General features: G+C 44.7%; 1 protein-coding gene and 1 long non-coding RNA gene across 5 annotated transcripts in view; one reads left to right on the top strand and one right to left on the bottom strand.

Moving 5' to 3' along the window:
* The window catches only part of Myof (myoferlin), a 144542-nt gene that overhangs the window by 23124 nt on the left and 101066 nt on the right, over positions 1 to 20352 (top strand). The window lies entirely within an intron of this gene.
* Gm52396 lies at positions 584 to 4794 on the bottom strand. The gene is made up of 3 exons (XR_003952915.1): positions 4472 to 4794; positions 3674 to 3792; positions 584 to 818 (listed from the first exon to the last, which is right to left on the bottom strand). It is a non-coding gene; the product is annotated as a predicted gene, 52396 (long non-coding RNA).

Raw genomic sequence — 20352 nt, 5'->3', positions numbered from 1 at the left:
TAGTTTTGAACCATTCTATGAAGAGTAATCTTCCGCCTCAACCTCCAGAAGAGAGTTTTGGTTCCCATAATTCAATGTTCTGGGGAAGTGGTTTGTAAAGCCCACAGTAGCCTCTGACTGTCACGAGCAGTATATTCACCCTTCTCTTCCTTGTGTTCTTCTCTCCACAAATGAGACATTGTCAGTGTTCTAGACAAGCCCCCTCCATTAGGAATAGTTTGAGGGCTTACATGTATCATAAAGTTTTCTGGTGGCTGCACTAGCAAAATGAGAACGAAACAAGAGAAGTTAATCCCACCGTTTTAATCTAGCATATCTGAGATGGCATCACTTCAGCTTGAAATCAATGTGCCCCAAATCACCAGGATCGTGCACGAACAGCCTAGGAAATCCAGTCTGCACTCTGTGCAGACTTCTTACTCCGAGTGTTGTATGTGTGTGTTTCTGCACAGAGTGGCTGTGCAGACTCTCTGAATCTCAACATTCTTTTTTGCTAGTCAGAACAAAGGAAATATGATATGTTCCGTTATAAGCAGACAGACCTACCTACATTTAGGAATTCTCATATCTTGCTTAATACAGGTTTTCATAAACAACTTTTTATTGCAGGGTCGGGGGGGCATGCTATGTTACTATATGAGGTCTAAGGGGCAGCTTTCAGTAGTGTGCTCTCTTCTTCTACCACGTGGGTACCAGGGATCCCACTTAGGCAATCAGGCTTAGCAGAAAGCACCTTTATCCGCTGAGCCTTCTCTTCATCCTCATTTTTTGTTTTGTTGAGACAGGAGCTTATGTAGTTCAGGCTAGGCTCCAACACCCTATCAAAAACCATATTTGACATGAAAGGTTAACCAAGGCAGGCAGCGAAAAGGGATATGGCATTGGTGATTGGGGTCATGAGGATAGTAGCCCATAGAGGCCCTGCAGACAGCAATAGGGTCAGTACTACGGACAGAACAAAACATAATTGTCTGGGGCTGAGAAGAATGCCCAGTGAGAAATGCCCAGTGAGAAACTCAGAACTTTTTTTTAAAATATTTTTTATTACGTTATTTTCCTCAATTACATTTCCAATGCTATCCCAGAAGTCCCCCATACCCTCCCCCCACTCCCCTACCCACCTGTACTGGCTAGTTTTGTGTCAACTTGACACAGCTGGAGTTATCATAGAGAAAGAAGCTTCAGTTGAGGAAATGCCCCCATGAGATCCAACTGTAAGGCATTTTCTCAATTAGTGATCAAGGGGGAAAGGCCCCTTGTGGGTGGGACCATCTCTGGGCTGGTAGTCTTGGGTTCTATAAGAGAGCAGGCTGAGCAAGCCAGGGGAGGCAAGCCAGTAAAGAACATCCCTCCATGGCCTCTGCATCAGCTCCTGCTTCCTGACCTGCTTGAGTTCCAGTCCTGGCTTCCCTGGTGATGAACAGCAGTATGGAAGTGTAAGCCGAATAAACCCTTTCCTCCCCAACTTGTTTCTTGGTCATGATGTTTGTGCAGGAATAGAAACCCTGACTAAGACACCACCCATTCCCACTTTTTGGCCCTGGCGTTCCCCTGTACTGGGGCATATAAAGTTTGTGTGTCCAATGGGCCTCTCTTTCCAGTGATGGCCAACTAGGCTAATTTTTGATACATATGCAGCTAGAGTCAAGAGCTCCGGGGTACTGGTTAGTTCATAATGTTGTTGCACCTACAGGGTTGCAGATCTCTTTAGTTCCTTGGATACTTTCTCTAGCTCCTCCATTGGGGGCCCTGTGATCCATCCAATAGCTGACTGTGAGCATCCATTTATGGGTTTCAGAACTCTTTAAACTCTTAACTGTACCTATGTATAGACAGACAGACAGATATATAGATATTTATATCTATATTTATATATCTTTACCTCTATATCTCTATCTCTATACCTATGTCTATGTATCTCTATATCTATGTATGTATGTATGTATCTATGTATGTATGTATGAATGTATCTATCTATCTATCTATCTATCTATCTCTGGTGGATGGGACAGAGTCCCAAAGGCCACACTTTATTTCTTTTCTCTGTCAATTTATACCTTCTTAGACAAAAGTTCTTTATAAAATTACCTCATAGATAGGATGCTACACAAAAGGGGAGTTACAAAAGGATGTTGATAGTAAGTTCAAAGGAATGTTTTATTCTGTAAGCTCACTATAAGTTCAGAGCAACAGTTTCACATGGCCTGGCTTCATCATAGTGAATATATGGCTGCATACTTGAATCTGACCTAGAATGAAAGTTTTTCCTTGATTTCAAATTTTTCCCAAGCCTATTTCTCTTCTTAGTGTAATTTATGAAAGAAAGCTCATCGTATGCCTTATTATGCAGCCTTTACTTACTATCCTGTGAGGAGGGGGCACGTTCTATTCTTTTTTTTTAATTAGGTATTTTCCTCATTTACATTTCCAATGCTATCCCAAAAGTTCCCCATATCCACCCCCGGCATATTCTATTCTTGAGTCTAACTTTATTACATCTTTCTGGCAAAGCAATTAAAACCATTAACCTTTCTCCTTAAGAAACTTTCTTCCTAAAATTATTTGAATCAAACCAGGAATTCTATAAAGTCATTAATTCATCTAGCATTAATTCATGAAAATTCTTCTTCATGTTGATTTGCAGGAGTAGGAATTTGCTCAGTAGGGTGGGCTGATGCCCAAGAATCATTAGGCTATCTAATAGTGGCATGAAAGCACTATCAGTAATGAGAAGCAGTCCTGGGATGAAGTCTCAGAGTGTACCCACTGCAGCCATGCAAAATGGTGGACCATCTCTAGGAAACTCGCTTGCCATAGCATTTCCTAGATGGCTTCTGTCAACCCCCTCTGTAATAGAAATTGACTGCCAAGTTCTTATCCTTCTGCCTTCATCTCCCAAGTGCTAGGATTACAGGCATGCACCACCAGGGCCAGTTTTATGCCATGCTAGGCGTTGAACCTGGGGCTTAATGCATGCTAGGTGTCTTAGTCAGGCTTTCTATTCCTGCACAAACATCATGACCAAGAAGCAAGTTGGGGAGGAAAGGGTTTATTCAGCTTACACTTCCATACAGCTGTTCATCACCAAAGGAAGTCAGGACTGGAACTCAAGCAGGTCAGAAAGCAGGAGCTGATGCAGAAGCCATGGAGGGATATTCTTTACTGGCTTGCTTCCCCTGGTTTGCTCAGCCTGCTCTCTTTTAGAACCAAGACTCCCAGCCCAGAGATGGCCCCACCCACAAGGGGCCTTTCTCCCTTGATTACTAATTGAGAAAATGCATTACAGTTGGATCTCATGGAGGCATTTCCTCAACTGAAGCTCCTTTCTCTGTGATAACTCCAGCTGTGTCAAGTTGACACAAAACTAGCCAGTACACTAGGCAAACACTCTACCCCCGACCTATATCTCCAGACTGTGGGTGATTTATGTTGCTCTTGTTTCTGGTGCAAAGAACAGACAAGAACATGTTCACTGTAAAGACCACATGAGCAGAAACTAGGCAAAACATGAAGCTGGTCCTTGTCACTCTTTCATCTCTCTCCCCTTCTTTTCCCCACTGACTAAGGGACCCAGTGTCCTCCTATTCCAGGCCTTCCCTGGGATACCCACTCAGCCTGTCCATTCAGTTAGGCAGTGCATTTTCTGCCAGTTCTTTTCTTCAGAAAAACTCACCTGGCCTGGGGCTCCATGTCCTTCAAGGTCCTGCATCAGGTGCTGTCTGCAAACCTCAGCTAATCGGTGGTAGATGGGTGCTAGGAGCTTCTGGGCTGTCAGAGTTAGGGTCACTATTGCTGTGGTGAAATACATTAACCAAAAGAAACATGGAGGAAAGGGTGTATTTCACTTAACAGTTTCACACAACAGGTCATCTTCAAAAGCGGTGAGGGAAGGAACTCAGGAAAAGCAAGAACCAGGAGGCAGGAGTTGATACAGGGGCTGCGGAGAGGTACTACTTACTGACTTGCTTCTCATGGCTTGCTCAGCTGACTTTCTTATAGAGCCCAGGACCACTAGCCTAGGGATGGCTCCACCCACAATGGGCTGGGCCCTTTCACATCAATCACTAATTAAGAAAATGCCCTACAGCCAGATTTGATACTTTTGTTTTCCAGTTAAGGTTCCATCCTTTTCAATGACTGTAGCTTGTGTCAAGTTGACATAAAATTCACCAGCACATGTCACCATTCCAGACACACTAAATTTTACTCACCTGAAAAAAATGAACAAAACAGGTTTTAGGCTCTTTGGTCCCGTCATGGGGGTAAATGTTTTTTAATGAGATCAGCTTTCTACCCTGAAGATTTCTCTGCACAGTTACTGTCCTGAAAATCTGGCTGGAGTCACCTTAGCTTGGAGCAGAGGGTGTATCTCTGTTGTCCCTGTACTTTACTAAGAGCATACTGCAGACAGTGCAGAATCTTTGGCTCTCTAGACATTTCCACCAATCCAAATCTATCCCAGGGAAGTTACCTGTACATTTTAGGGGTAAAAACCATCTGGGAATCAGCTGTCTGTTTGTACAAAGTATCTGCATGTTTGGTTTGTCTGCTAGGGATTTGGCCCCAGGGATCTGCTGGCTGCCCAAGGAGGAATGGCTTTTCAAGGTGGGGCTGAGGTTTTTCTACCAGTTTCAGAATGTTCTCTGTGCTGACTAACCTGTTGCCATGGAGATTGGCAGTACAAACACAAGTTCCCACTTGGCTTCTGCTGTTCCATTGCTTAGGACCTGCCTGTCAGCAAACAGTGCCAGGCAGCCTGGGCTGGCTTGTGTGAGGTGACCACACCCACAGGGCTCAGCCTTGCCTGCCTTGCCTGCTGTGCATTAACTCAGCAGCTGCAAGGCTATTGCTCCAGGCTGGGAGCCTGCTGGTTGCTGTATGCTGCCTCCCGTGCCCCTCATCCATCATCTGACTAGCCATTCAGATTGAATGAGGGTGGGAGAGGAGCAGAAAGCCTCCTGCTTAGAGACACATGTCCATTCTGAGATGTCAGAGTGGAAGAATTTGTCCAGACAAAAGATAGTTCCCTCTATACACAAGCAATGACCTCACTTGTTAAGGACTTGGAAAGAGCCATCCATGGCTAGCCCAGTACCCACAATCAGGCACCCAATAAGGGCCTGTTTTTCTTGAGAGCAGTTGGGTAACCTGCTCAGGCTCACAGGTCATTTACCTCCAGACTTAAAGTCTTGACATATTTGTTACTCTGGAAGCCTCTGACTTGTTGGAACAAGACTGTAGGTAGAATGATGAATTTGTTCTTTGCTCAAATGGAAGCAGTTTTCCTCCGTAATTCTAAGAAACAACAACAAAACAAAACAGAACAACAGCACTCTCAGTGTCAGCATTCCTGCCTTTCCTGGCCTCCTCTTTTAAGAATCTTTTCTTTTTTTGTATTGCTAGATAGTAAGAGACCTCTGTTCATACACTGCACCGGTCAAGGTATGTTCAAAGACAGTTTCACATCTCATTTAATCTTCACACTGACCTTAGGAGAACAGAGGCGACTTGGGGCTCAGAGACTTGAGGACCCTGGTTCTTGTCATCCAATGGAGTTCATAGAAAACGATGCCTGGATTCCTGAATGGGCAGGAGTAAGAGAGATTTCTAGGTCTTCAGATGTGCATGTGCGTGTACGTTAGAACAAGAAGCCCAGGAGGAGATGGCACCAATCAGGGATTCTACACCTGCCCCCTCTGCATGGGATGCTCTTTCCCTTACATTGCAAATGTGACGTCTTGTCATTGGCCCTTAGCACCTTGGATCCCTGAACCATAGCACGGGCACCAGGCCACTCACTGTATCACTACCCTATTCTATGAAGCTCTTAATGAGCACAGGAATGATGTGGGGAAGAAGATATTAGGCCAGGTCTAAGATAAGGGCTCAGCATATGTGTTATTCCCTATCGATGCTGTGTTTGGCTTGGCATTTTGCCCTATCTTCAAGTCTCTTCTATAAGTTATTCATTTATTTCCTCCTTGTGCTAGACTGTAGGCTCTGTATGCATCTTGGTCAATGCTGTACCATCAACAGTGTAACAATGCCTAGGATGTATGGGCTCTCAATAAATGTTTGTTGGTGTTCTGTTCTGCTCTAAGATCAAGAATTGACAAATGGGACCTCATAAAATTACAAAGCTTCTGTAAGGCAAAGGACACTGTCAATAGGACAAAATGGCAACCAACAGGTTGGGAAAAGATCTTTACCAATCCTACATCTGATAGAGGGCAAATATTCAAAATATACAAAGAATTCAAGAAGTTAGACTTCAGAGAACCAAATAACCCTGTTAAAAGTGGGGTACAAAGATAAACAAAGAATTCTCAACCAAGAAATATCAAATGGCTGAGAAATACCTAAAGAAATGTTTAAAGTCCTTAGTCATAAGGGAAATGCAAATCAAAACACCTGAGATTCCACCTCACACCAGTCAGAATGGCTAAGATCAAAAACTCAGGTGAGAGCAGATGCTGGCAAGGATGTGGAGAAAGAGGAACACTCCTCCACTGCTGGTGGGATTGCAAACTGGTACAACTACTCTGGAAATCAGTCTGGTGGTTCCTCAGAAAATTGGACATAGTACTACCGGAAGATGCAGCTATACCACTCCTGGGCATGTACCCAGAAGATGCTCCAACATGTAATAAGGACACATGTTCCTCTTTGTTCATAGCATCCTTATTTATAATAGTCAGAAACTAGAAAGAACCCAGATGTCCCTCAACAGAGGAATGGATACAGAAAATGTGGTTCATTTACACAATGTAGTCCTACGCAGCTATTAAAAACAATGAATTCATGAAATTCTTAGGCAAATGGATGGAACTAGAAAATATCATCCTGAGTGAGGTAACCTAATCACAAAAGAACACACATTGTATACACTCACTGATAAATGGATATTAGCCCAGAAGCTCGGAATACCCAATATACAATTCACAGACCAAATGAAGCTCAAGAAGAAGGAAGACCAAAGTGTGGATACTTTGGTCCTTCTTAGAAGGGGGAACAAAATACCCATGGGAGGAGTTACAGAGACAAAGTGTGGAGCAGAGACTGAAGGAAAGACCATCCAGAGACTGCCCCACCTGGGGCTCCATCCCAATATAGTCACCAAACCTAGACCCCATTGTGGATGCCAACACGTGCTTACTGACAGGAGCCTGATATAGTTGTCTCCTGAGAGGCTCTGCCAGTGCCTGGCAAATACAGAGGTGGATGCTCTCAGCCAACCATTGGACTGAGTACAAGGTCCCCATGAAGGAGATAGAGAAAGGACCGAAGGAGCTGAAGGAGCTTGCAGCCCCCTAGGAGGAATAACAATATGAACCAACCAGTACCCTCAGAGCTCCCTGGGACTAAACCACCAACCAAAGAGTACACATGGAGAGACCCATGGCTCCACCTGCATATGTATCAGAAGAGGGCCTTGTTGGACATCAGTGGGAGGAGAGGCCCTTGTTCCTGAGAAGGCTTGATTCCCCAGTGTAGGGGAATGCCAGGACTGGGAAGCAGGAGTAGGTGAGTTGGTGAACAGGGGATAGGGGATTTTGAAGGGGAAATGAGGAAAGAGGATAACATTTGAAATGTAAATCAAGAAAATATCTAATAAAAAATAAAAATAAATGTTTGTTGAAGGAATGAGTTAACAAGTGTGTTTATGATACTACTATATGGGAGACATTTAACATTTAGTCACCTTGTGACTCTCATGACAGGCCACTAATAGTAATAGGTCACTTGTGAAGAAGTCTGTCCACCTCAGCTCTCCAGAGCAGTTCTCAGACAACTTGGTTACAGCTACAAAAGGCTCAGGACAGTTCAAACACCAGGGACACAGCAGCCTCAGAAAGCTGGTGCTCTTTTGAAGAGATGTAGAAGTGAAGGCTGGACTCACAGGAAGGCGAGAGGACAGAGGTTTACTGCTGCTATTCTGAAGACAGAGTGAGGCTGGTTAGAGATCCAGCTCTCTGCTATTAGGGAGTGGCCTTGGCCAAGTTGCTTACTGTCTTCCAGCATCAGAATCCTCATCCTTAAAGTGTGCATAGTTGAGTGAATCTGCTTAAGTGAAGACATTATTACAGGGTCTGTTTACCCTCCCACCCGACACAATTAAAAACCCTCGCACAACACAGGTGACTGTAATTTCCAGATAGCAGACATTCCTGACACCGTGCTGTGGTCCTGAGAGAGGGAGGAAATCATGTGAGCTAGCTGCGTAGCCTAGCACAGTGCAGAGAGAGGGTCCCAGGCAGAGTCTGGCTGTCTCCCAAAGTCAGAGAGATGCAGGCTGAGTTCTGGGGATGCCAGGAAGCTGTGGAGTCAAGAGGTGGAGATGTACAGAAGACAGGGAGAGGAGAAGAAGAGTGACTGACCCTGATAGATGTGAATGGTGGACAGGCTGTGGATGGAGTTCCAGTCTGTAGATTAGGAAAGATGGTGGCGTGTGTGTGCAGCGGAGACGAGAAGTTGTGAACAGAAGCCAAACCGGGGTGCTGGAGAATGAAAATGACGATGTCTGCGATACAATGACTGTAATTATCTCTGCAAGAACCTGTGTTCCCAATGTTCTTTTCCCATTTGCATGTGTGTACGTGTTCATGCTAACCTACTACCACATCTTCCAACCTCAACACACACACAGACACACACACAGAGACACACACACAGAGACACACACACAGACACACACACAGTGAAGTTAGCAAAGTTAACAGAATGTTGGTCTCTGGGCAAGGCTCTGATTTGCTATATTGTGCATAAGAAGGAGATACCAGAAAGTCTAGTCACACACCAAAAAGGAGAGTTACTAAGTTCTTGCATAAGAAAATGCAAATGGGTCAGATGCCTGATCCCAGAGTTTGCTGGGATTTCATTTTGTCATTTACTGGTTGGGTAACTCTTAAGAAGTTCCTTCATCTTTACAATGGGAACTACAGTACTTCCTCAGTGAAGGCTAGCTGGGGCACATCTGATATAATTAGAGAAACACTACTGCAATTTCCTGATGAACAATACAATCTCTGTTTTTGCGAGTTTACAGAAATCCAGGGATTAGGCTACAGCTATCCCACATGTAACTGCTTTTAATCTTTGTAACAGTCAGACAGTCATATCTTCAATTGACAAACGAGAGAAATATGACTCAAGAGGTTTGGCAAATCACTGGGGTCACCCAGCTCCTTAAGTGGACTTGGATGGAGTTAACTGGGGATCTTCATTTACAGAGGCCAGACCCTCTGAGGTTCATTTTCCTTCTGTGTGTATGTGAGTGTGTGCACACACACTGTCGAGCTGAGAGTCAGGGCAAGAGCATGGCCCAGTAAGCACAAGTATGTAAACATGCATGTGTATGCACACATATATAGTATGTAAACATGCATGTGTATGCACACATATATAGTATGTAAGCATGCATGTGTATGCACACATATATAGTATGTAAACATGCATGTGTATGCACACATATATAGTATGTAAGCATGCATGTGTATGCACACATATATAGTATATAAGCATGCATGTGTATGCACACATATATAGTATGTAAGCATGCATGTATGCACACACACATAGTATGTAAGCATGCATGTATGTGTGCACACACACATGATTTGGGGAGATATGAAATAGAAAATGAAAATGTCAAAGTTCAGTGGTGAAGTATACAAACTTCCTGAGCAAAAGTGCTTTTCAGTTGGAGAAAACAGGAAATCTGTGGTTCAGAATGAAAAAAAATTCTTTTCTGGGAAACAGTGTGGTCCTACTTGGGAGACATTTTGGTTCATTGTATGTCAGAGACCTTGCCTTTCAGCCTATGACCTGTTATGTCACATAGCTTTGAGGTTCTCTCCTGAGATTGACGTAGGTGCTTGTCCTCAGTTCTCCCCCGAGAGTGCTTGATGAGAGGTCAGACAGCTGTGGGCTATGTGGTTTGTCTTCTGGGAGCACTTCCACCAGCTGTGTGAAAGCCTGAGTAGATGCAGGGGGTACTACTGGGCAGTGGAATACCTCCTTTTGATTAAACAAACAAACAGACAAACAAGCTAACAAACAGCCCCCTCCCGCAAACTAAACCTTCATTTTCAGCAGAGCAGCACAAGACCAACACTGTTGCTGATGAAAATCTTTTAATATTGGAGAGGTGTTGTAAGCACCCTATGTCAGAAACATAGACAAACATGTCTGTGTATTTCCACAGTGATAGGATTTATGGAATAACAGTAAAGTCATAAGGTATAGTGGCTTCCCTGTGCCAGATAATCCTACTTTCCTTGACAGCTAGGACTAAGACAATCACAGGTTCTTTTTATTCTAACCTTAATTACTAATATTAACTCTCAGATCACATGTTATACATCACACGATAAAGGCCTAATTTTGTATGTAAGCATGAATGTATGTGCATATGTGTGTAGGTATGAATGAGTGTATGTATATATGTATGCATGCTACATTACAGAATGGCTACAAAAAGTTAAAGAGTTGAGGTATTTCAAAGAACTCCTATAGGCCAAAACTGGGAATTGGAGGGAAATGCAAAGGAGCCCTGATGGGTATGAGATAGGCATCAGGTCCAGCTGCAGAAGAGGCTGTGAGTCTGCTAGCTGCTGGTCATAGAGATGCTGTTGCAGGATCTAATTGGAGCTGCAGCAGTGAAGTGAAGAGAAGGGCAAGACCTGGTCTGGTCTGATAGAAAGCTGAGTAGATGGATGGAGAGCAGGTCCAGATGGGTGAGCGGATACATGGGCAGATGACAATTCCAGTAAGCAGCATCAGCGGTGGGAGTGGGGCTCAATGAAACTGAAGCCCTGGGGACAGATGGAAGTTGTCTGTATGTCTGTCTGTCCCTAGACCACAAAGCAGGTAGTCAGGTGACAGGTCACCATCACAGTGTTAGAGGTCCATCCATTTCCAGGTGAGGAAATCCTTTCTAGGTCTGGCGTGTCTGATACGCTCTTGGCCTTGGTTTTCTTATTGTGATTTTAGTATGCCCATCTGCCCCTACAGTCTCAACTGACCTGAGAAATGTATAGCACAGTACCCATTGTACTCCCAGGAATAGGTCACTTTTTGGTCTGTGTTGTGAAGGTGATGTCAAACAGATGGTGCCAATCACAGGTCCCCTCAGATGCAGAGTCATCCCGACTCCTCAAAATGGAGTCAAAAGCTGCCTGGGGATGGAATCTCTCCAGGCAAGATGCAGCCTAAAGAAACTACTGGTTTACATGATATGGGGGTAACTTAAGGCAGTGTACAGCCCAATCCAATTAAGAGACTGAACTACAGGACCTGATGAAGGCCGATGAAGTTCCTATAAGTTCTGGGGTTTCCACTGTGGTCTTGTGAGTAGGTCAGCATGGAGCATGGCCCTGGAGAAAGGTGTGTGGAGAGCTAAAGAAGAAAAACATGTCATAATAATAACAGCAGCCAGGATGACCCCGTTCCTCCTCAGCTTTATAAACAATTTCCAGAGACATTGGACTGTCTTCAGTTATAACGCCAATTCACTCACTGATCCCACAAACACTCACTAATGCGTAACGTGTGTCAGCAACAGCTTGAGGCACTAAGGACACTCCACACCGTTTATAGAGATCACAGCAGGGTACAGTTCAGTGGGAAGGCACAGGGCCCTGCAAAACAAACAAAGCCAACGAAAACCACAAGTGCTCCGACACACTCGTCTGAATGTGGGGCACTAATAACCAGCCAGTAAATAGATAGAGCGGCAGCAGAGGAAGGTCACAGTAGGGGTTGTGGGGTTGGTGTGGATATCCCAGCTGGGGCTGAGCACTCAGTAGAACTTATTCTCAGTACCTTGACCAATTGCGCATTTCTGTGTTAACTGTTGACCACTGCAGAGATAAGCTTCTGGCCAAGGTTGAGGGCAATGCTAATCTATGGGCATAGCATAAATGTTCGGAGGGCAACAATAGTAGATGCCTCTCTAGGCCTGGAAGGTCATAGCCTTCTTTTGACTGATAATTTACTTTGATATACAAAAGCTTTTAAAAATTTCATTAGATCCCATTTGTTGATTACTGGACTTATTTCCTGAGTGATTAAAGTCTTGTCTAAAAAATCCTTACCCATATTTATTTATCCTATAAGTATGCTTCCTAGCTTTTTTTCTAGCAGTTTCATATTTGCTTGTTTTTAAAGGTTAATTTATTTATTCATGTGTTTGTGTGGACACTTGCATGCACGTCTATGCAGAGGCCAGAAGAGAGTATCATTGTCTTTCTATATCACTCTCTGACCATTTCTTTGAGGCAGAGTCTCTCCCCGAACCTTGGGCTTTTGTTTTCTTGCCTAAGTGAGAAGTCAGCAAGCCCTACTGTTCCACTGTCATGTGGGATCTGGAATTTGAGCTCTGGTCCTCATGATTGTGGAGCAAATGCTATTAACTTTAGAGCCTTTTCTCCAGTTCCTTGTTTGTTCTTTGGGACACTCTTGCTGTGTAGCCTGGGCTGATTTCAAAGTCATTTCAATTATTCTGTCTCAAATTCTGAAGTGCTAGGATTATAAGCATGTTCAGCATTTTCTTTCTTTTTTTATTGGATATTTTCTTTATTTACATTTCAGATGCTATCCCCTTTCCTGCTTTCCCCCCTCCCAGAAACCCCCTTTCCCTTCGTCCCCTTCCCTGCTTCTATGAGGGTGTTCCTCCACTCACCCACCCACTTCTACCTCCCTGCCCTCAATTCCCCTATACTGGGGCATCTATCAAGCCTTCATCAAGGACTTCTCCTCCCATTGAGGCCTGACACGGCCATCCTCTGCTACATGTGCAGCTGGAGCCATGTACTCCTTGGTTGATGGCTTAGTCCCTGGGAGCTCTGGGGGGTATAGTTGGTTGATATTGTTGTTCTTCCTATGGGGCTGCAAACCCCTTCAACTCCTTCAGTCCTTTCTCTAACTCCTCTATTGGGGACCCTGCACTCAGTCCAATGGTTGACTGCGAGCATCCACTTCTATACTTGCAAAGAAATCTTATGTGTTTATTTATGCCTGCCTGCTCTGACCAGGTCTTTTGAAATTTGGGCTGGGCATGGGTCTGGTGTAGTACCTTCCTGTGCTTTTCTTAGCTTTCTTTTTCTAGAGTAGTATCTGAAATAAAGATCAATTTTTTAAAGTACCTGACATGTTGTTCTTTTAATCTCTATCTCAGCACTATTAGATAAAATTTGTCAGCCCCATTTATAGATACAGAATCAGGGAACTTGGAGGAGTTAGTTTGTATATAGACTGTAGTGCAAACTTGAGTCCAAATTACGTTTCTGTCTTCATTGTCCCATAACCTTCTAAGGTTCGTGTATGAATGGATGAAGGAATGTGTTTATGAATGATAAAACTGACCTGATTCTCATGTTGAGAAAATTAGACAGCCAGAGTCTGGGAACTCCACTGACCTATTGCACCAGGCAAGCATAGATTAGTCCCTTGAGGACTGGGAGGTCAGAATTGGCCAGGAAGAATGAGCAAAGTATTAGGATACAGTCGTTCATTCCAATCTTATCTATCTATCTATCTATCTATCTATCTATCTATCTATCTATCTATCTATCTATCTACTTAATGTGTGAGAGTGTGTGTGTACATGCCATAAGTGCACATGAGGAAATCAGAAGACAACTTGCAGGAATCAACTCTCTTCTTCTACTATGTGGGTACCAGGGATCACAATCAGCCATCCTATTTGAAGTCAGGAGCCTTTACTGCTGAGCCGTCTCACCTGCCTGACTACAGTCATTTTTAAGACATAATATTGAGGCCGTGGAGTTTGTGGAGAATGCAGGGAAGGCTTGCCCGCATCAGGTTTGGGAACACTGTGGAGCACTGCTGTGCCTGCATTCTGGTTTTTTTTTTGTTTTTTTTTTTTAAGCCCATAAAGCCTTAAATGGCCAAGAAGAAAGCTTCAGGGCCGTCTTTAAGAATCCTGGTCTGTAGTAAGAAGGGAAGGCCATAAGAAAGGCATCTAGATATTGATGCAGTTCTGTTGACCACAGTTTATTTTGGGGGAATAATTGGGTTTCTATACACACTTCTCAACTGTGACCCTATATGATCATATAGAACGGGCGGGTTCTCTGCTTCCTGATCCTGCTCTGCCAACCACCTTCTCCAGGCACCTATGAGAGTTTCTGCTATGACCATGGATAGGAGAATCATCTCAAGGCTCTGGAGGTTAATGGTTAAGAGGACTTGCTTTTGTAGAGGACCTGGGTTCAGCTCTCAGCATCCACATGCTGGGTCACGGCCATCTGTAACTCCAGTTCCAGAGGACTAAGCTCCCACTTGTGGTCAGCATGGTCAATAAGAATGCATGCAGTGCGCTAATATACATGTAGGCAAAGCACTTATACACATGAAATAAAAATAAAGGGAAAGGAAAAGAAATAGTTCAACTCTGGTCTCTGGGAATCTGCATGCATCTGCTGCTGCTGCTGCTGCTGCTGCTGCTGCTGGGAGCTTTGAGAGGTGCATTCTGAGGGACAGTTGGGAAGAGAATCAGAGACCAGTGAGGATAGGCCCCTCTGGTGCAAGTGAATCAGAGAATTAAGGGAATGCCCCCATGAGGGGCTTTCACCTTGGTAAGGGACTCTGGTACCATGACCTGCTATTACAGCTGTGCCCAGGAAGAAACCCCTGTGTCAGCTGTCAATGTGTGTTGAGCAAGAGTACCCAGAGCCATCACCACAGGTAGACGAGCCAGTGCCAGTTGAACTACAGTAGAAGAGAGAGATGGGGCTCAAGACCCCACATAACTCAGCCACATCAAACTTACAGCCAAGGGACAGGGAAGGGGCAGTGGATGGAAATTCTTGAGAGGAACTAACCGGGATAGGGAAATTCTGGCTAAACCAACATAACAGGATTCTTGCTGAAGGCAGTTCAGGGTGATCCCCAGTCACATGGTGGGTGGGGGCAGAGATAAAGAGTCTGACCAGTTATTAAGATGGTTAATCAGATATCCAGGGTTCAGCAGGGTCCTTTGTCAGATCTGAACCTAAGACAGAAGTACATGTTCTATCTCGGAGAAGGCTCCTAGGAGAAAATCTGGCTTTGCAAACAGCCTTCGTCTGCGGCCTTGCTTCTCCTGGCCGTCAGGTTTGTTTTAAGGAGCACGCTTGGCTCACTCCTTATTCTCAGGACCAGGGAGGAACTTGATGGGCATAGGCCCAGAGGAGGGAACAGTGTGGGAAATCCATGCAAAGTGCTACAGGCCTGGCTAAAATGACAAACTCGGGCAGCCAGAGCCAGGGCCTTCAAAGAATGGGATAGCTTGGTCTTCTCAGATCTTCCACAGGGCATTTGGGAACTGTTGAGGTTTGGAAAGTTTTTTTTGGCCCCAGCCCAGCTGTAGGCTATGATTCCTCCCAGAGGGTGGCAGGGCTGGCTGCTTACAGTCCCTAAAAGCAGCAACAGAGAGTGTCCAGTTGATGTTCAAGCCTCCAACAGGCCTTTCCTCTGTGGAGGGGATTTCCAGCAATCCCCGTGGTGATGTCCCGGTTACACAGAGAAGGGACCTGGTGAGCTGTATATGGGAGCGCCCCTGCTAAGGCCCTCAGCCAGCAGGGTCCTTATTCACCACAGAGGCATGTGGCTGTGAATGGGGGCCCAGGCTGTGGGAAAAACATTTCCATTCCTCTTTTTAAAACCAAGTATATGTTTCCAGATAAACACAGTGATGAAGAGGTTCTTAACTGACACTGCTTAACTAAGATAGCTAGCTTGACTCTCAACTCCCCCAGGCCCCAGGTATAACACCCAGTTGCCAGGTCATTCCCAGGGCTTAGAAGTAGCTCTGTGTCATGCATAGAGGCCTGCCTCTGAGTTTGATGTCAGTCACAGACTGAAGGCGCAGTGTCCTAGGTTCCCTTTGGTGTCTAATGCGTCTGAAGCTTGTTAGTTCTCCCAGGAGAGCTGCTGGGCCAAGGCCTGGGCATTTATTTCTTCCATGGTGGCTTCCTTTTGGGACTGTAGCCCATCTGTTAGCGCCTTGGGAGCAGTCCATGGGAGACTCTTGTTTTTCTGTGAACCACAGGGCGAAGCGTCCCTCTTACCCACACATCTTATCATCTTGGCCTGTTTACAGTATCACATTAGTAATAGAGATCCCAGGCTGAGGGTCACCTCCTTTAAAGGAAATCAGCTTATAGTCGGACTGAGCTGTTCCTGTCCCTCGTGTAGGAGGTCAAGTTATCATTCCCCATGTTCTCACCGTTTTCTGTATCTAGGCAACGCCCCAGAAAACAGGCCTGGCTGGCTGACCTGCGAGGCGAGACATAGGACTGCAGCTCTGGCAGTGGGCAGTGCTTCCTTCGGGTCAGTCAAAGGTCTCAGAAGCTGTATCTGTGTTTACATCTTTCTCAACACAGCCTCACTGTCAAATATCTTCGAGATTAGTCTTTCCAGGATGTTCTCAAAACACAGTCTTTACTCCGCACGCACATGCAGACACACGCAAGCGCGCGCGCGCACGCACACACACACGCACACACACACATCAAATTTTCCTTTAAATGCCCTCCCCCACAGCAAAACCACCAGGGTTTTATGATGAGAAAGCAAACCTTAGCAACGGGACTCAAGCTGCTTAGAAGGGATTGAGGTTAGAGTATATAATTGGCTCCTTTTACTCCTCGCCATTCCTGCCCTGTCTTCTGTTACTGCACTCTTCTGGGGAACGAATCAGCAAACTGAATCAGAACAGGTTACTAGCCATTCCACTGCATAAAAAGATGAGCAAAAGGCTCTGTGTGTACTCAAGCCTGTTCTTTCTGGTTAGCCACAAGCCCCACTGTCCCCTACTGCACCGGGTGACTTCACTGTATATTTTATTCTCTTACTGTCTTCATCTTTGCCTCTACACTGTGTGTGAATCAGTTGTGATCTGTGACATTATAATTTTGAAGGCAGAAACCCTGCCTTTCATTATGATGTCTCCAAAACAATTCTAGGAGTTTTACACACACACCTCAAGAACTGGTAAAGTAAGAAAAAAGAAATACTTAACATACAGTAGTTTCCTAAATAGACCTGTATGGGATATATCATATGTATAAGCCTAACCTGTGAAGTTATTCATGTCTGTCCATTTGTTTGCCAACAATACAGTGGCTCAAAGAATTGAGGGACTTAGGCAAGGAGAGAGAGAGAAAGAGAGAGAGACAGAGACAGAGACAGAGACAAAGAGAGACAGAGAGACAGAGACAGAGAGAGACAAAGAGAGACAGACAGAGAGAGAGAGAGAGAGAGAGAGAGAGCGTACTAGGGCATAACACTTGGGCTACACAGGAATTATTCTCAACCTGGGTGATTTTGTCCCCTAGGACACTAGGTAATGTGGGAGATGCATTGATCTGGTCTCAGATGCTGGTTCAATCCCATGCCAGGCCTCTTTTCAGTTCCGCATAGCCGAGCCACAGCAGCACCCTGCCTGTTCTCAGATTGATTTACCACTGATAAGAGGCCCTGGTCATTCTGGCTCTAGCTGGCTTTAACAAAAGCAAATCAGTACATGTTCAAGGGTATGATGTCAGCATCTTACTCGTAGAACTACACCACAAATCACAGACTGAAGGATAACATGAGTTTCCTTCCCATCTTACCAGGCAAACACCACATTTAGACAAAGCCAGATGGTTTTTCCTTAAAAGAAAAGGAAGAGAACACATTTCATTCGTTGTGTGTATTGAGGGTAAGGTGTGAATGCCTATGGAGTGTGTGTGTGTGTGTGTGTGTGTGTGTGTGTGTGTGTGTGTGTGTATAGTGTAAGTGCCTGGGAGATGTGTGTATATGTGTTTAGTGTGAGTGCCTGTGATATATGTGTGTGAGAGTGTAAGTGTGTATGTATACCTGTGTGTGTGCATGTGTGTGCCTGTGACGCATGTGTATGAATGAATGTATGGTGTGAGTACCCGTGACATGTGTATGTATGTGTGTGCCTGTGATGTGTATATGTGTGTGTGAGTCTGTGTGAATGAGTGTGTGGTGTGAGAACCTGTGATGTGTGTATGTGTGTGTGAGTGCCTATGATGTGTGTGTGTGTGTGTGTGTGTGTGTGTGTGAGTCTGAGTGAATGAATGTATGGTGAGAGTACCTGTGATGTATGTGTGCACATGCCACTGTGCACATGTGGAGGACAGAAGACAGCCTATGGGAGTCAGTTCTCACTTTACACCTCACTAAAGCAGGGTCTCTCTTGCTGTTGTTCCATCTCCATCTACCACAGGCTAGCCCACAAGCTTCTATCCCTTCTTCCCACCTCCAGGCAGAAGTGCTTGGGATTACAGGTATGGGCTACCCTGGCTCTTAACCCAGGTCCCAGGGATCAAATTCAGGTCACTAGGCTTGCTCCCCAAGCCTCCCAGATGACTTTTACGTGTGTTATTGTTTATATTTGTCTTCTTAAATTGTTTAACTTGTATTTTTCATTCAAATGAGTGTTCATGCTTACAGATGGACATGTGTAGGGGCATCAGGGGTCAACCTCGGGGTCACTCCCCAGGAGCCAGCTACCATGTTTTGAAGATAAATTTTCTCTCTCACTGGCACCCGGGCTACCTGATTGGTTAGGTTGGCTGGACAGTAACCCCCAGGGACTCCCTACTCCCGTCTTCACCTTCCCAGCACTAGGATTACAAACCTGCACCCCACTTGTAAAGCTTTTTACATGGGTACAGTGACTGAACTCAACTCCACTTTACTGACCCCCAAGCCCCCATTTCATTATTCTTAAAAATCTCAATTGGTCCACCCCATAGCTGATTACCCTTTAAAAACCATGAATCATAGCTCTTCTGGGCCATCTGTGGGGGCTGTGGGAGAAGGGTGAGTTGGTAGATCAGCTGTTTTGTCTGGTGGAGGTGGAATGGGGTGTCTGTCTCTGTCTTCATCATGTTAGAGGAAGCAAACCCAAGGAAGGAGAAGATGATGCTCACCGTATATGAATTATCGCCTTAATATCCTACTGTTCATTAAAGTACTGTATAAAGTTTCTATCCTTTCTCAGCCCTGTCTGGTGGGCCTAACTGCTATAAGGCTCACTCATCCCTCTGAAGGCAAATGCCTTTTCTGTTGCTGGCTGGGGGCTGTCTTGTGCTATGTCAGAAGAGAGGAGAACTTGCATTAGTCCCCAGGTGCTGAGAGCTGCGTGTACAAACAGCTCCGTATCAGACTGTTCACTCTTCCAAGAATTCATGGACAAATAGTCTAGATTACTGGGAAAACTGTCTGAAACTGCAGTGACATTCTGGTCTTGTGCAATAGAATCTACTATTCCCAGAGAGGAGAGCAGCTTAACACTAGGAGTCACTGAGATATGAGTGACAGGTCCACACTTACAGCCTGGTCCTATTTCTGAGGTCTGAGAACCTGGATATACACCTGTACCTCCAAATATGGCGTACCGACACCAACAGCAAGACTTCAGAAATGATGTGTTCACTCTGACCTCAACCAGCACTTTTTTACTGATGGTGCAAACGATTGAAGCCAAAGCCTTGAGGATACTAGGCAAGGGCTGCCCTCCAAATCCACCTTCAGAGTTTTTAAAGAATACATTCTAAGATGAAACAGCATTCTATAAAATGCATTTTCCTGTTTATTACTTATGCCTGTGAGTACACATTGCCTAGAGTTACATGAAAATAATCAACCAGTCTCTCTACCATGTGCTATTTGGGGGGAATTTTTTGGAGATAGGATCTTACTGTGCAGCCCAGGCTAGCCTTAAACACTTGATTCCTCCTTTCTTCACTTCCTGGGTGCTCAGATTTTAAGTGTGTACTACCATGTGTATGTATGTATGTGTATATATATATATATATATATATATATATATATATATCCATACACACAATATATGTATATATATGTGTGTGTGTGTGTGTGTGTGTGTGTGTGTACACACATATATACTCTTCTACCAGGCATGGTGGCACATGACAGTAATGTCTATACTTAGGATGCAAAAATAGAAGGAATTATGAGTTTGTGACCAATGGAGACTATATACTGAGTTCAAGTGCATACTGGGTTACTTAGTTACTGTGTCTTAGCTACTTTTCTATTGCTATGACAAAACACCACGACCAAGGCAATGTAATAAAAAGACATTATTGGGTTTACAGCTGCAAGAGGTTGGATGGTGGTAGAGCAAAGGCATGATGGTAGAAACAGCTGAGAGCTCACATCTCAATCCACAAACAAGAGGCTGAGAGCAGTGCACACTAGGACGGGCAAGTCCTTTGAAACCTCAAAGCTCTGCCCCAGTGACACACCTTCAACAAGGCCACACCCTCTAACCCTTCCCAAACAGTTCCATCAACTGGAGGCCAA

Source organism: Mus musculus, chromosome 19, assembly GCF_000001635.26.
Source record: "Mus musculus strain C57BL/6J chromosome 19, GRCm38.p6 C57BL/6J".
In the NCBI taxonomy this organism is placed as follows: domain Eukaryota; kingdom Metazoa; phylum Chordata; class Mammalia; order Rodentia; family Muridae; genus Mus; species Mus musculus.
This window is presented reverse-complemented; position numbering and strand designations above follow the sequence as displayed.